We start from the raw sequence: 12,950 nt of genomic DNA, 5'->3' as shown, positions 1-12,950 counted from the left end.
TTCATTAGCAGTAAGCACAGCAATAAATATTTTGGAAAGAATGTGTCTGTTATCCATTCCAGGGATAATTAGATTAAGTAGCATTTAACTCATGTTCCAGGAAGGTCCAGTACTAAACTGAGTAGCTTCAGAGAATTATCACTGAGCACTCATTAAAACTAACTTGTGAAGATTTTAAATCATGGATCTGAATATCTTGAACTAACAAGCAAAGTCTGAATGTATTAATATAATTACAAAACCCATTGACGTAACTAGGCCTTTCCTTTACCTGTATTACTGAATTAAAACTATATATATATTTAAGAATTTTTTTTGTTTTTTTTGGCTCCCCCCACCCCATCTAAAGATTTATTTTTATTTATTTATTAGAGCCAGAGAGAGGGGTAGAAAGAGAGAGAGAGAGAGAGAGAGAGAGAAAGAGAGAGAGAGAGAGAGAGTAATAATGGGTGCGCCAGGGCTTCCAGCCACTGCAAACGAACTCCAGATGCTGTGTGCCCCCTTGTGCATCTGGCTAACGTGGGTCCTGGGGAATTAAACTTGGGTCCTTTGGCTTTACAGGCAAGCACCTTAACCACTAAGCCATCCCTCCAGCCCTAAAACTATATATTTTTATATATAAAACTGAATCCATGTCTATATAACTACTGTTTAGTTTAAATAGAGCAAACCAGGTATCTTATAAAATTAATAGTTATTTGAATTTATTTTCATTTGTTATATGGTACATATATTCAGAAATTTCCTTTTCACTTATAAAATTTTAAAAATGATAACTTCTGATGTTTATACATAGTTTAATAGTTTTATATATGTAAGAAATATTAGAATAAAAATAATTGCATTGAAAAATAAGTTCCTTTGAATCTTTGCAAATTCTATTTCTTCTACTTGAGTGTTATTCCCATAGTTTTAATGGCTTAGAAATTCCAATTCATCCCTTAAACTTTGTGTAAATGCTCTGGAATCCATCAAAGAATTACTTATCCCTGTCACATATCATTTCTTATTATTGTTATTATTGTGATTATGAGGCTTATATTCTCTGCCAGACTAGGAGCTTTTCCATAACAACAACTATTTATAGTTCATCTTTTAAAAGCTCCTTAGTTTCCACAGCACCTTTTATTATATTAAACACTGGCAAACCATATTAAGAATTCCTGAGATTGCCACCAATGTGGTTCATTAGCCATAAACTCTTATCCTAGACCCTCACTTGACCTTTCTAATATCATGAATTTCTGGATGTTGACAAAATATGAAAGCATCATCTGTCTTCCATGTTTCAATCACTGAATTAAAGTATTTTTTATTTATTGAACAGTTAACGTACTTTACAGTGTGTGGAAGAAATAATATAGGCACATGCCTTAACCACTGAGCAATCTCTTCAACCTTAAAGAAATAATACAATCTTAAATATTACATCCTTTCTTTTCTTGGAGATAGTGGAAATGCTAGGCAAGTGTTCTATCAATAAAGTATATATTCGCCGGGTGTGGTGGCACACGCCTTTAATCCCAGCACTCGGGAGGCAGAGGTGGGAGGATCGCCATGAGTTTGAGGCCACCCTAAGACTACATAGTGAGTTCCAGGTCAGCCTGAACTACAGTGGGACCCTACCTTGAAAAACCAAAAAATAAAAAAAGTAAAAAAAAATAATAATAAAGTATATATTCAACCTTCTTTTGAATTTTGTTTTGAAACAAGGTTTCACTATATTGTCCAGGGTATATTGAACTCATTCTATTGTTCAGGCTGACCTTAAAGTCACTATGAAGCCCAGACAGGCCTTTAACTTATGATCCTTATGCCTGAGGCTCCCAAGAAGCAGGATTATCCTAAAAAACCTGTGTCATGGTCATGTTAATGTTGCTGGGATGAACCTCCAGACTAGACACAGTTTATGGAAGGAAAGAATTTATGTCAGGCTTAGAGTTCCAGGGCAATTTCCACAATGGTGGAAGAAACTGGCTCCCTTTAACAAACCCATGAAGATAGAAAAACCACCACCAGCGCCACAAGCAAGCACACTCTGGGATCCCCAGGCAGTGCTCAAATACTCTGCATACCTTAGGCTGGAATTCAGACCCACCCCCAGTGACACGCCCCACCTTCCCTGTAGCAGGAGTTTGCCTGCTAGGGCAGAAGATGCAAACTCAATTTTAATACCTGAGTCTATTAGTGTCATAGATTCAAACTGTCACAACCTATGTCATTTCTTTTTCTTTTTACAAACTTTTATTAATAATGTTCATACATGGGGGTTGAGGAGATGGCTCAGTGGTTAAAAGCACTTGCTTGCAAAGCCTGAGGGCCTAGGGTCAATTCCCCAGTACTCATGTAAAGCCCAATACACAAAATGTTACATATATCTGGAATTGATTTGCAGTATCAAGAGGCCCTGGTGCAGCCATTTTCGCTTCCCCTCTTGTTCTCTCTCTACTTGCAAATAAAAAAATAAATTAAATATTTAATAACTTGCATACACAATTCATTTTCATCATAATCCCATCAAATGCTATATTATGTGCCGCTTCCACTGCAGTGTTTCTTGAGCACTGGTGGGCATGATACAGATGACTTCTAGTCCAGTGCTAGGCACTTGATTGGGTTTCTCTTCTTGTCATTTGGATGGATGGGTCTTGGGTCTCCCCAGTGTTTGCCAACAACTATACAAAGCAGATTATCAGGCTGGAGAGATTGCTTTGTGGTTAGGGTGCTTGCCTGTGAAGCCTGAGGACCCATGTTTGACTCTATAGGTCCCATGTAAGCCAGATACACAAGGTGATGCAAGCATGCAAGGTTGCACATGCACACAAGGTAGTACACACATCTTGAGTTCAATTACAGTGCTGGAGGCCCTTGTACACCAATTTCTCTCTCTCTCTCTCTCTCTCTCTCTCTCTCTCTCTCTCTCTCTCTCTCTCTCTACCTCCATTTCATTAAGAAAAAAACAGGTTGTCTAACCAAGTGTGAGAGCAACATTGATCGAATAGTATACACATGAACATTTAAAAGGCTTTTGGATGGGCAGAACCCTTCCATCTAGTAGAAGCTTCCCTCTAGGATCTATACCTTCCAAGCCATAGGCTTCTGACTTGGTTCTCAGTAACAGACATGAATTCCCTCCCACTGATTGGGCCTCATATCCAATCAGAGAAGGGTTGATTATCCCATAATTACGTGCCACTGTTTCACTGGTAGGTACATCTTGCCTTGCTGGTTTATTTCATAGCTTGCAGAATCCATTGTTTGTTCTGGCTGTTGATGTTTTTACCTCCATGGTCAAAATCTTTATTATCTTATTGTACCTGATATGAAATTTTACTAATAACAATAACTATAATAGTATAATTATATATATAAGTGAGTGATATATTATTTCTTAAAGAAGTTTGTCTTAAATTATTAAATTATTAATTGATTTTTTTATAAACACGGTCGTATTCTTACACTCCGCAGCAGCTCACACACTGCTTTCAGCACTATGGCAGCTTGATTTCTCAATGTCCTGCAATCACACTCTGTTGTTTCTTCAGCAATAGGGTCTTACCATCTAGTTCTGGTGGATAGCTAAGCATTTTGTCAATGGCCTACATTATTTTGGGGAACCTTATGCACTTCCCTGACCAACAGTTCATTGAGAGGGTGGCCCACCTCTGGCATTGGGATTTACCTGCAATAACCTATTGTTTTAGCATAAAGCTTTCTCCACTCCAGCAGGGTACTTCTGCCCAAACTCTTGCTCTCTAACTCTCTCAGTCTCTCTCTCCCTCTTTCTTCCTCCTTCCCTTCAAAAGTGATATTTTTTGCCTGTTTTTTTTTTTTTTAATTTGGGACACTTTTTATTTGTGCTTCAATCTCACTGCTTGTTATACATTTGTTTATATTACATACATCCTTTTTGTTTAATGTTGTTGGTCTAGAAATTCATTCCTGTACGTTAGATCCCCAATTCAGTGGAATATAACTTTTTACAGTATATCGTAACAGTTTTCTGAATTTTATTTATATGCCCCTTTTGTCCTCTATTTTTTATTAATCTCGGTCTTCAATCTCTTTTATTTGATTCATTTGTCTAGGGGTTGGACAAGATACCTTTGATTCCTTGTATTAAAAAAATTTATATTTCATTTATTTCTTCCCTGACCTTGATTATTTATTTCCATCTACTAATTAGAAGTTTGTTCTTGTTCATCCATTGGATTCCATTACTATGAAATTGGTATTTTTCAGTAAGGTAATGCTGCCATGGTTTTTCATGTTTCCTATACTTCTGTACTTGGATTTGTGCATCTGGTGTTATTTTGATGGTTGGATTTTTATATCATCTGTATTCATTCTGTCCAATTATTTATAATGCTCAAGTGGAACTAGGTTGTATTAGGGTTTTGGTAGTGTTCTTCACCAATGTGTCGGGGATATAGTTCAGTACCTAAACCCTCAATCCAAGTACTAAGGGCACCAGGTGTGATCCCCAACACCACTACAGGAGTAGAATATTAACTACAGAAGCAGCCACAAATGCTGCATAGGCACTCTGTACAAATATCACTGAAGCCAGCTAACAATAATCATGCCTTTAACTTCAATATGTATTGAGGAATAGAGAAACAAGGACAGTGTGGTGTTAAGTAAGATATTAGATACTAAGGTTAGGCATGGAAGGAAACTAGCATGAATAAGTTCAAGGCTTATCATGTATCAACTGAGAAAAAAGCTGAGGAGAAAGAAGCAGGTTAAAGGGGAGGTAGACATATTGTTAGGATCCATAGACTTTAATAATTTTGTATGTTTATTATTATTATTATTAACAAGATGTCTAATATAGATGCATCATGAGTTGGTACCCTCTTTTCCCCAATCTCTGCCCCATTCCATTGGGGACACTCCTCAGTGGGATTTAAGATATTCCCCATGGGGTTGTTTATGCATTGTGGGAGCAGTAGTCAATTATTTTGGGAGAGAGGGAATGACTCTGGGCAGGATGTCTCAGCTTGTGGTTCTTATAACCTTTCTGGCTCCTCTTCTGCAAAATTCCCTGAGCCATGGTGAGTGTTTTTTAAGTCTACTTCAGTGATGAGCTCTTAGGAGCCTCTGGATCTCTGCTTTGGTATTTGTTTAAAAACTGAAGGTTTTTAAAAAGTAAATAAAATAAGTCAAATATGGCCACACAGGCCTGTAACTCCAGCGCTGAGGGAGACAGAGATGGGAAGATCACTGGGACTTGCTGATCAGCCTATCTGGCTGGAAATGCAGTGAACCCCAGGCTCAGTGAGAGAGCCTGCATCAAGGAAATATGGCAGGAGAGCAATAGAGAAGGACATTTGATCTCCTCCTCTGGTCTTTGCATATTTGCACCCAGGGCATGCACATCTGCACAAACATGCGTATACACATGCATACACCAACTGCACCAACATCCCATATACAACACAAAAAAATAAACAAAATACAAAGTAAATTAGCTGGAAAACTATTATAGCATCAGTGAGTGAGCATGTCTTCCCTGATAGATGAGGTGTCAATTCCCTCCCTGTGACATCTGTGATGTTACAAACTGCTGATAGGGGAAGGACACTTTGTGGCTTCAGTTCAAACATTTAAAACTTACTCCTTGGTATGTTGTGTCCCTTTGGAGTTTAAACACATTACATTTGGATTGAGTTTCTGAAACAAGCGTTCTGAGTTCTACAGTGTATTTCTAAGTTCCCATGCTTTTGTTCACCCAGGCTGAGGTAGGACCTTCCTAGGTGTCTGTCTGTTGCAGTCAGGTTCGCATTGCTGGTAAACATCACCCAATCAAGAACAGCTTGTGGGATAAAAGGTTTATTTTGGCTTACAGGCTTGAGGAGGGAAGCTCCATTATGGCAGGGAAAACGATGACGTCAGCAGAGGGAGAATCACCCCATGATCAACATAAGGTGGACAATAGCAACAGAACAGTGTGCCAAACACTGGCAAGGGGCAACTGGCTATGACACACATACGCCCGCCTCCAACAATACACTGCCTCCAGGAGGCTTTAATTTCCAGTTGCTGTCAACTGGGGAACCTACCATCCAGAACGCCTAAGTTTATGGGGGACACCTGAATCAAACCACCACAGTGTCCGTGGAGAAACAGCTTCAGGTAAGTGCATCATACTCCAGCTTTTGTGTCTGCAGCCTGAACTGATCCCGTGTCTCTCTCCACCCATGGTGTATTTGGCTCATGGCTATATCTCCACAGCCGGTTCTGCCTCCAGTTAGCTGTGGTGCTGGTATTGGGAGTGAGGAGTGCTTTCCCCACAGTTTCCTCTGGCTAAGGCTAGCACTAGACCTCTCTGCAGTCCCAGCATCAGGATTAACCTTACTCGCTGGCTCCATAGCTTTATACTGGTGCCACATCTCTCTGCCTACAGTGTGTATAGCTCTTGATGGTCTTGTCGCAGCCCAGTCTGTCTCTCTCCAGCTAGGTAGGTATTGCTGTAGAGCCAGTGTCAGGAGGAAAGGACGAAGTACTTCCCTGGTGGATTTTGCTGACCTCATCCTGAGCCATGCACTGAGCCCCCAGGCAATGGCATATGGCTAGTCCTGCCAGCTTTTTTGCAGAGATCTCACTTGGTTTGTTGACTTCATTTTCATCTATTACCTAATGTAAAATAGACTTGTTTATTATCATGTTTTCGTTTTTAAAATGTATTTCAATTTGTTTAAGTGAGAGAGAAAGAGGCAGATAGAGAATGGGTACACCAGGGCCTCCAGCCACTGCAAATGAACTGCAGATGCATGTTCCACTTTGTGCGTCTGTCTTATGTGGGTACTGGGGAATCAAACTCTGTTCCTTTGGCTTTGCAAGCAAGCACCTTACTGCAGAGCAATCTCTCCATCCACCCCTACTTTTAAAATTTATTTATTTATTTGAGGGAGAGATATTTGAGAGAGAGAGAAAAGGGCAGAAAGAAAGAGAAAATCCCATTTTCTTTCACTGAGTCATATTGACAGGGCTTCTAATCCACCATCTTACCCAGAAGTCAAAACTTTTTAAAAAGAATTCTTGTTGCTTTATTATTTAACAAAATGCTAACGAGTTCCCATTAGAAGATCTTTACTTATTTTGAGGCAAGCCCAAAACACTACCCTTTTCAATGCAAGAGAGCAAGAGGGAGAAAGAATTGGTGCACCACGGCCTCCAGCCACTGTAATCAAACTCTAGATGCATGTGCCAACTTGTGCACATGTGTGACCGAATGAGCTTGCATCACTTTGTGCATCTGGTTTACGTGGGACCTAGAGAGTTGAACAAGGGTCCTTAGGCTCTGCAGGCAAGTGCCTTAACCACTAAGCCATTTCTCCATCCCTAGAAGATCTTTAGACATTAGTCTAAATTGTTTTGCCATCTGAACACATGCTCTCATGCACACACACACACACACACACACACACACACACACACACGGATGCTTTTTATCAAGTAAATAAATGTTTAACACTTGAAAACTACTTACTGACATTTTGCACCCAATATTGTTAAATACATTTTTTCCATATATAATTTTCAAATTAAAATGTTAGAAACAGCCACCAGTATTGATGATTCTTTTAAGGAATGACACATTAAGGTATCATTCTTTTGACTTATAGTTCTTAACAGAATGATAATAGCCAAAGTGACGCAAAATCTTCCACATGAGATTATGATTTAGCTTCATTTCACATAAATATGATGTAAGATGCAATAAGCTTCATGGATTAGATCTTTCAGGATGGACTGATAATTTATACAGTCCAACTTTAAAAAAAATTACTGATGAAGACAGTTTAATACTGCTACCAAGAAGTACATATAACAGGGCTGGAGAGATGACTTAGCAGTTAAGCACTTGCCTGTGAAGCCTAAGGACCCTGGTTCGAGGCTCGATTCCCCACATAAGCCAGATGCACAAGGTGGCACATGAGTCTGGAGTTCATTTGCAGTGGCTGGAAGCCCTGACACACCCATTCTCTCTCTCTTTCTCTCTCTGCCTCTTTCTCTGTCTGCCACTCTCAAATAAATAAAAATAAACCAAAAAAATTAAAAATAACAAAAAAAGAAGTGCATCTAACATATTCAACTTTTAGGCCACAGTTTTAAAGGTCTTAAGAATCGAGTTGGCTTGATAAAACAGTAGGTTGGCAGTTATGAACATATTTATTGCTTTGCCATCTTTAAAATACACTTTCATGACATCACAGACAGTTTCAAAGCACTATACAAATTTTTGAGTGCTCAAATGTTCTGTTATTGATATTTCCTGAAGACATTATAAAGTGTGTCACATAGTCCTTTAATTGCCCTAGCTATAGCCTTGATTGTCTGCAGAAACCTCACTCTGTCCTTGACCTCATTGGAATGTTACTCAGAATGTACTTAAGTGCTTATGCCTTTTCATTTCTGTTCTGGAATTCTGAATCACATCATTCACTCATACCCTCTTCTTAATCATCAGCTGCCATATGAAGAAGAGACTCTGTGAAGTTAATGTTGATATTTTTTGCTCTAAAATTTTCATGATCATATCTGCTGTGAGACCTGGATTTTCTTTTTCAATCCTAATTAAAGTAGTTCTCAGTGTGTGAGCTGCAGACAAATATACTCATTCGGGCTTATTAAACACAGGATACATGATTGCATAGAGGGATACAGAAGTGGCCCCAGCTTCATTCATCATCCATCCACTGTCATGCCCATTCAAAAGCAAGAAAAAGAAAACCTTCTAAAACAGAGGAATCTTCATTCACTACAGTCTTTCTCCATTTGTGTGTGATAAAAAAATTATGCAGAAAAATTCACTGAAAAACAATTCACTGATCAGCAACAAAGGTACTGACATCACTTCCCACCTTTGGGACACTGTGCCCAGAAGCTCCAAACTTTTGACAAAAGTTTGCAGATAGGTCTTTCTCCAAAGAAGATATATATGAATGGCCAATTAGCATAAGAAAAAAATTCTCAGTCTTGTTAGTGATTAAGGAAGTGCAAATCAAAATTACACCAAGAATAATCATGGAAAATGCTAATAAAAATTTTAAAAATTAAAAAAAAATTACACCAAGATACCACTCTCTACTCAGTAGGATGGATGATATTGAAATAATGAGCCAGGTGTGCTGGCACACTCTTTTAATCCAAGCACATGGGAGGCAGAGGTAGAAGGATTGCTATGAGTTCGAGGCCAGCCTGGAACTACAGTGAGACCCTGACTCAAAAAAGTGAAATAATGGAAAATAACAACTATTGGCAAGGATGCAGAGAAGTTGGAATCTTAATACAGTTTTGTCAGCAATGATTATTTGGGGATAAAATTTACTAAGTAGCTCCTGAATTTTTTAAAATTTTTTGTTTATTTTTATGTATTTATTTGATAGTGACAGAGAGAGAAAGAGGCAGAGAGAGAGAGAGAGAGAGAGAGAATGGGCGCGCCAGGGCCTCCAGCCACTGCAAACGAACTCCAGACGCGTGCGCCCCCTGTGCATCTGGCTAATGTGGGTCCTGGGGAATCGAGCCTTGAACTGGTGTCCTTAGGCTTCACAGGCAAGCGCTTAACCGCTAAGCCATCTCTCCAGCCCAGCTCCTGAATTTTTTAAAGAGAGTTAGCTTATGGCCCAACACTTCTACTCTAGCTAACCACCCAAAGTGAACTTCAAAGGGATATACCAAGTAAAAACCTACACAGTAATGTCCCAAACACTATAAATTAATAGACAAAATGTCTATGACCAGATGAACAGGTAAGCAAAATGCAGCACATCCATACAGTAGGCAGCTAAAAACATGATATATAGAAAAGTACTAGAATGTTGACTAATCTAGAAAACATCTTGGTGAAAGAGGCCAGTACAAAAAAAAAAAAAAAGGCCACCTACTGTATGGTCTTATGGTCTTATTTATGTGAAATGTTCATTATATGCATAATTACAGAATCAGAGAATAGGTTGGAGCTTATTGTAGTCTAGAAAACAATGAGAAGATTAGAAATCATTCTTCTTTTTGAAATATAAAACATTTCAAAACTACATTGTGATAAGAGTCCTACATTTTTGACTTGTTTTATTGGAGTAGATACAATTGGCATGAGATTTACTCTCTTAATGAAGTTTTCCATACAAAGTACAGTTAACTGCAGGCATGGTGATGTACAGGTGATCTCTGGAGCTTATTCATCTTGAACTGAAAACTTTTAACTTTTGAACAGTAATCCTCTTTCTGTCAGCTCCTTACTCCAGTATCTACCAACTAACATTCTAGTATATTTCTATAGTTTGTCTATTGAGTTCATCTATGTTGTCTCATATTGCAGGATATTATTATTATTATTATTATTATTATTATTATTATTAAGGCTGAATGATATCACATTATATGTATAAAACCAGGATTGTTTATTCATTCATCTACCAATGGATATTTTAGGTTATTTCCAAAAAGTTTCAATCCCTTGGCTACTAGGAATAATACTGCATTGGAGATGGAGTACAAATTTCTCTTTAAGATTCCAACTTTGATTTCTTTGAATGTACACACCCATGGCTATGATTTCTAATGTTGTATACATTTATTTTAACTGAGAAGCCACCACACTATTCCACAGTGGCTCTAACATTTTACATTATTGCTAACAGTGTGGTAGAGTTCCACTTTTTTCATATCTTCTCCAATACTTGTTACTTTTCAACTATTTTCAGAACAATATTCTAATAGATGTAAGGTAGTATCTCATTGTTGTTTTGATTTGCAATTAATGACCACCTTTTGCTATACCTAGTAGGTGTTGGTAAGTGGTCTTTGGAGAAAAGTATATTCAAATCCTTTGCCCATTTTTATATTAGTTTATTTTATGTTTTACTCCTATTCAATTGTAGGAGGTGTTTCTTTTATAATTTTTATTTATTTCTATTTTTGACATTTTAATACATGTATATAATATGTTTTGATCTGATTGCCTCTAATTATCATTTCCTATCCACTTACCTCTCTCTTTAACATGTTTATTCTCCCTTATTAATCTCCATATCACTTTTATACTTTGGTTTTTACTCATTAAATTAAATCAGGGTTTTCTGTATGATCATAGGTGGAAGGTTATTTACTGTGAAATGGGAAACTTACTAGTGACTATACCACTGATAAATCTGACTCTCCCTCTCCCCCCCCCAAAAAAAAAACACTAGCTCCTTTGGGAGGCATAGTGTTTCATGTATCCTTACCTTAGTCTGTAGCTTCTCTAACCAACAACTCATTGGGAAATATCTCATTCTTCACACTAGAATTTATGATTAATAACCTATAGCTTTGGTAAATAGTTTTTCTTTTCCATGCATGCAAGAGACCTCCATTCAAGCATTTAAAAAATATTTTTTAATTGGTTTACCATGCAGTAAGGTGTCCACATGGCGCATATATATGTGTATATATATATATATATATATATATATATATATATATATACATATACTTAATTTTCATTCATCCTCCCACTTTCTTATCTCCACCATGGCCCCCATACCTGCTTAACCTTTCCCTCCCATTACCCATCTACTGTCATGTTCCATATGTTCTACTGTCCCTTTCTAACTTTTTGACCTCTACAGACACTCTGATTTAAATACACTAATAAAATCATTCAAAGCTAGGATCCACAGATGAGACAGAACATGCAGTGTTTGTGTTTCTGAGCCTGTGATAACTCACACATTATGAACTTCTCTAGTTGCATCAATTTCCTGAAAATTTCATTTTTATTTATACCTGAATGAACCTTCATTGTATATATGTACCACATTTTCCTAACCTATTCATTAATTAAAGGACAAATATTATAATTCCATTCTCCAACTATCATGCATAGCGAAGCAATAAACATGGATGTACAAGTGCCTCTATAATAAAGTGTAATGTCCTTACGGAATATGCACAGGAGTCATGTAACCAGGTCATAAGGTAGTTCTGTTTTTAAGTTTTTGAGAAACCTCTACAATGATTCCCATAATGACTGTACCAACTTGAATCCCCACCAACAGTGAATAAGCATTCCTCTTTTGTCCACACCCACCAGCATTTGTTGTCATTTGCTTTTAGGAAGCTATCCATTTTAACCATAGTGAGATAGAATCTCAAAGTAGTTTTAATTTGCATTTCCCTGGTGACTAAGAATGTCAAGCACTTGTAAAATATTTATCTTTTTATTTCTTATTTTGAGAAGTTTCTGTTCATTTCCACCACTGATTTTTTTATTGCATTGTTTTCTTGATGTGTAATTTTTGGTGTTCCTTTCATGTTCAACATATAAATCCTCTGTCAGCAGTGAGGCTAGCAGTCTATGACCATGCTACCCTGAACATGCCCAATACTGGAAACTAAGCAGGGTTGAGCCTGATTAGTACTTAGATGGGAGAAGAGAAGCTGCCAATGGCTTTCTCTAATTTTGCAGGTTATCTCTTCACTCAACTGGCCATTTCCTCATGCTATATAAAGGCTTTTTAATTTCATATGATTCCATTTGTGAGTTGTCAATCTTATTTCCTGAGCAACTGTGGTCCTATTCAGAAAAGCCTTACCTATGCCTATATCTTATAGCAAAATCCCTATATTTTCCTTTATCACTTTTATAGTTTGGGGGTCTTACTGTGAAATCTTTAATAAATTTGAAGTACCTTTTTATGGGGTGAGAAATAAGGGTCTACATTATTCTTCCTTGAGTAGATATCCAATTTTCCCTAGCAGTATTTGTTGAAGATCCTGTCATAGTTCCGATGAGTATTTAAGGCACCTTTGTCAAAAACCAGATGGTTAATCACGCCGCTCCTCAGCAGTGATGTCAGCCACACTTGTGCATGTGCAGGGTGGGGAGACCATGGACAAGCGGTGCAGGAGCTCCACAGAGGCAAAAGCATCGGTGGAAGGGAAAGTGCCAGAGGGGAAAA

At 37.8% G+C, this 12,950-nt stretch overlaps 1 pseudogene; it reads right to left on the bottom strand.

The window, feature by feature from the left end:
* Nucleotides 1-8,104: 8,104 nt before the first annotated feature.
* On the bottom strand, nt 8,105-8,698 carry LOC101608427 (annotated as a pseudogene).
* Between the last annotated feature and the right edge of the window lie 4,252 nt (nt 8,699-12,950).

The sequence above is a fragment of the Jaculus jaculus genome, chromosome X, assembly GCF_020740685.1.
Source record: "Jaculus jaculus isolate mJacJac1 chromosome X, mJacJac1.mat.Y.cur, whole genome shotgun sequence".
Lineage (NCBI taxonomy): Eukaryota > Metazoa > Chordata > Mammalia > Rodentia > Dipodidae > Jaculus > Jaculus jaculus.
The sequence above is the reverse complement of the archived record's forward strand: the minus strand, read 5'-3'. Positions and strand labels throughout refer to the sequence as shown.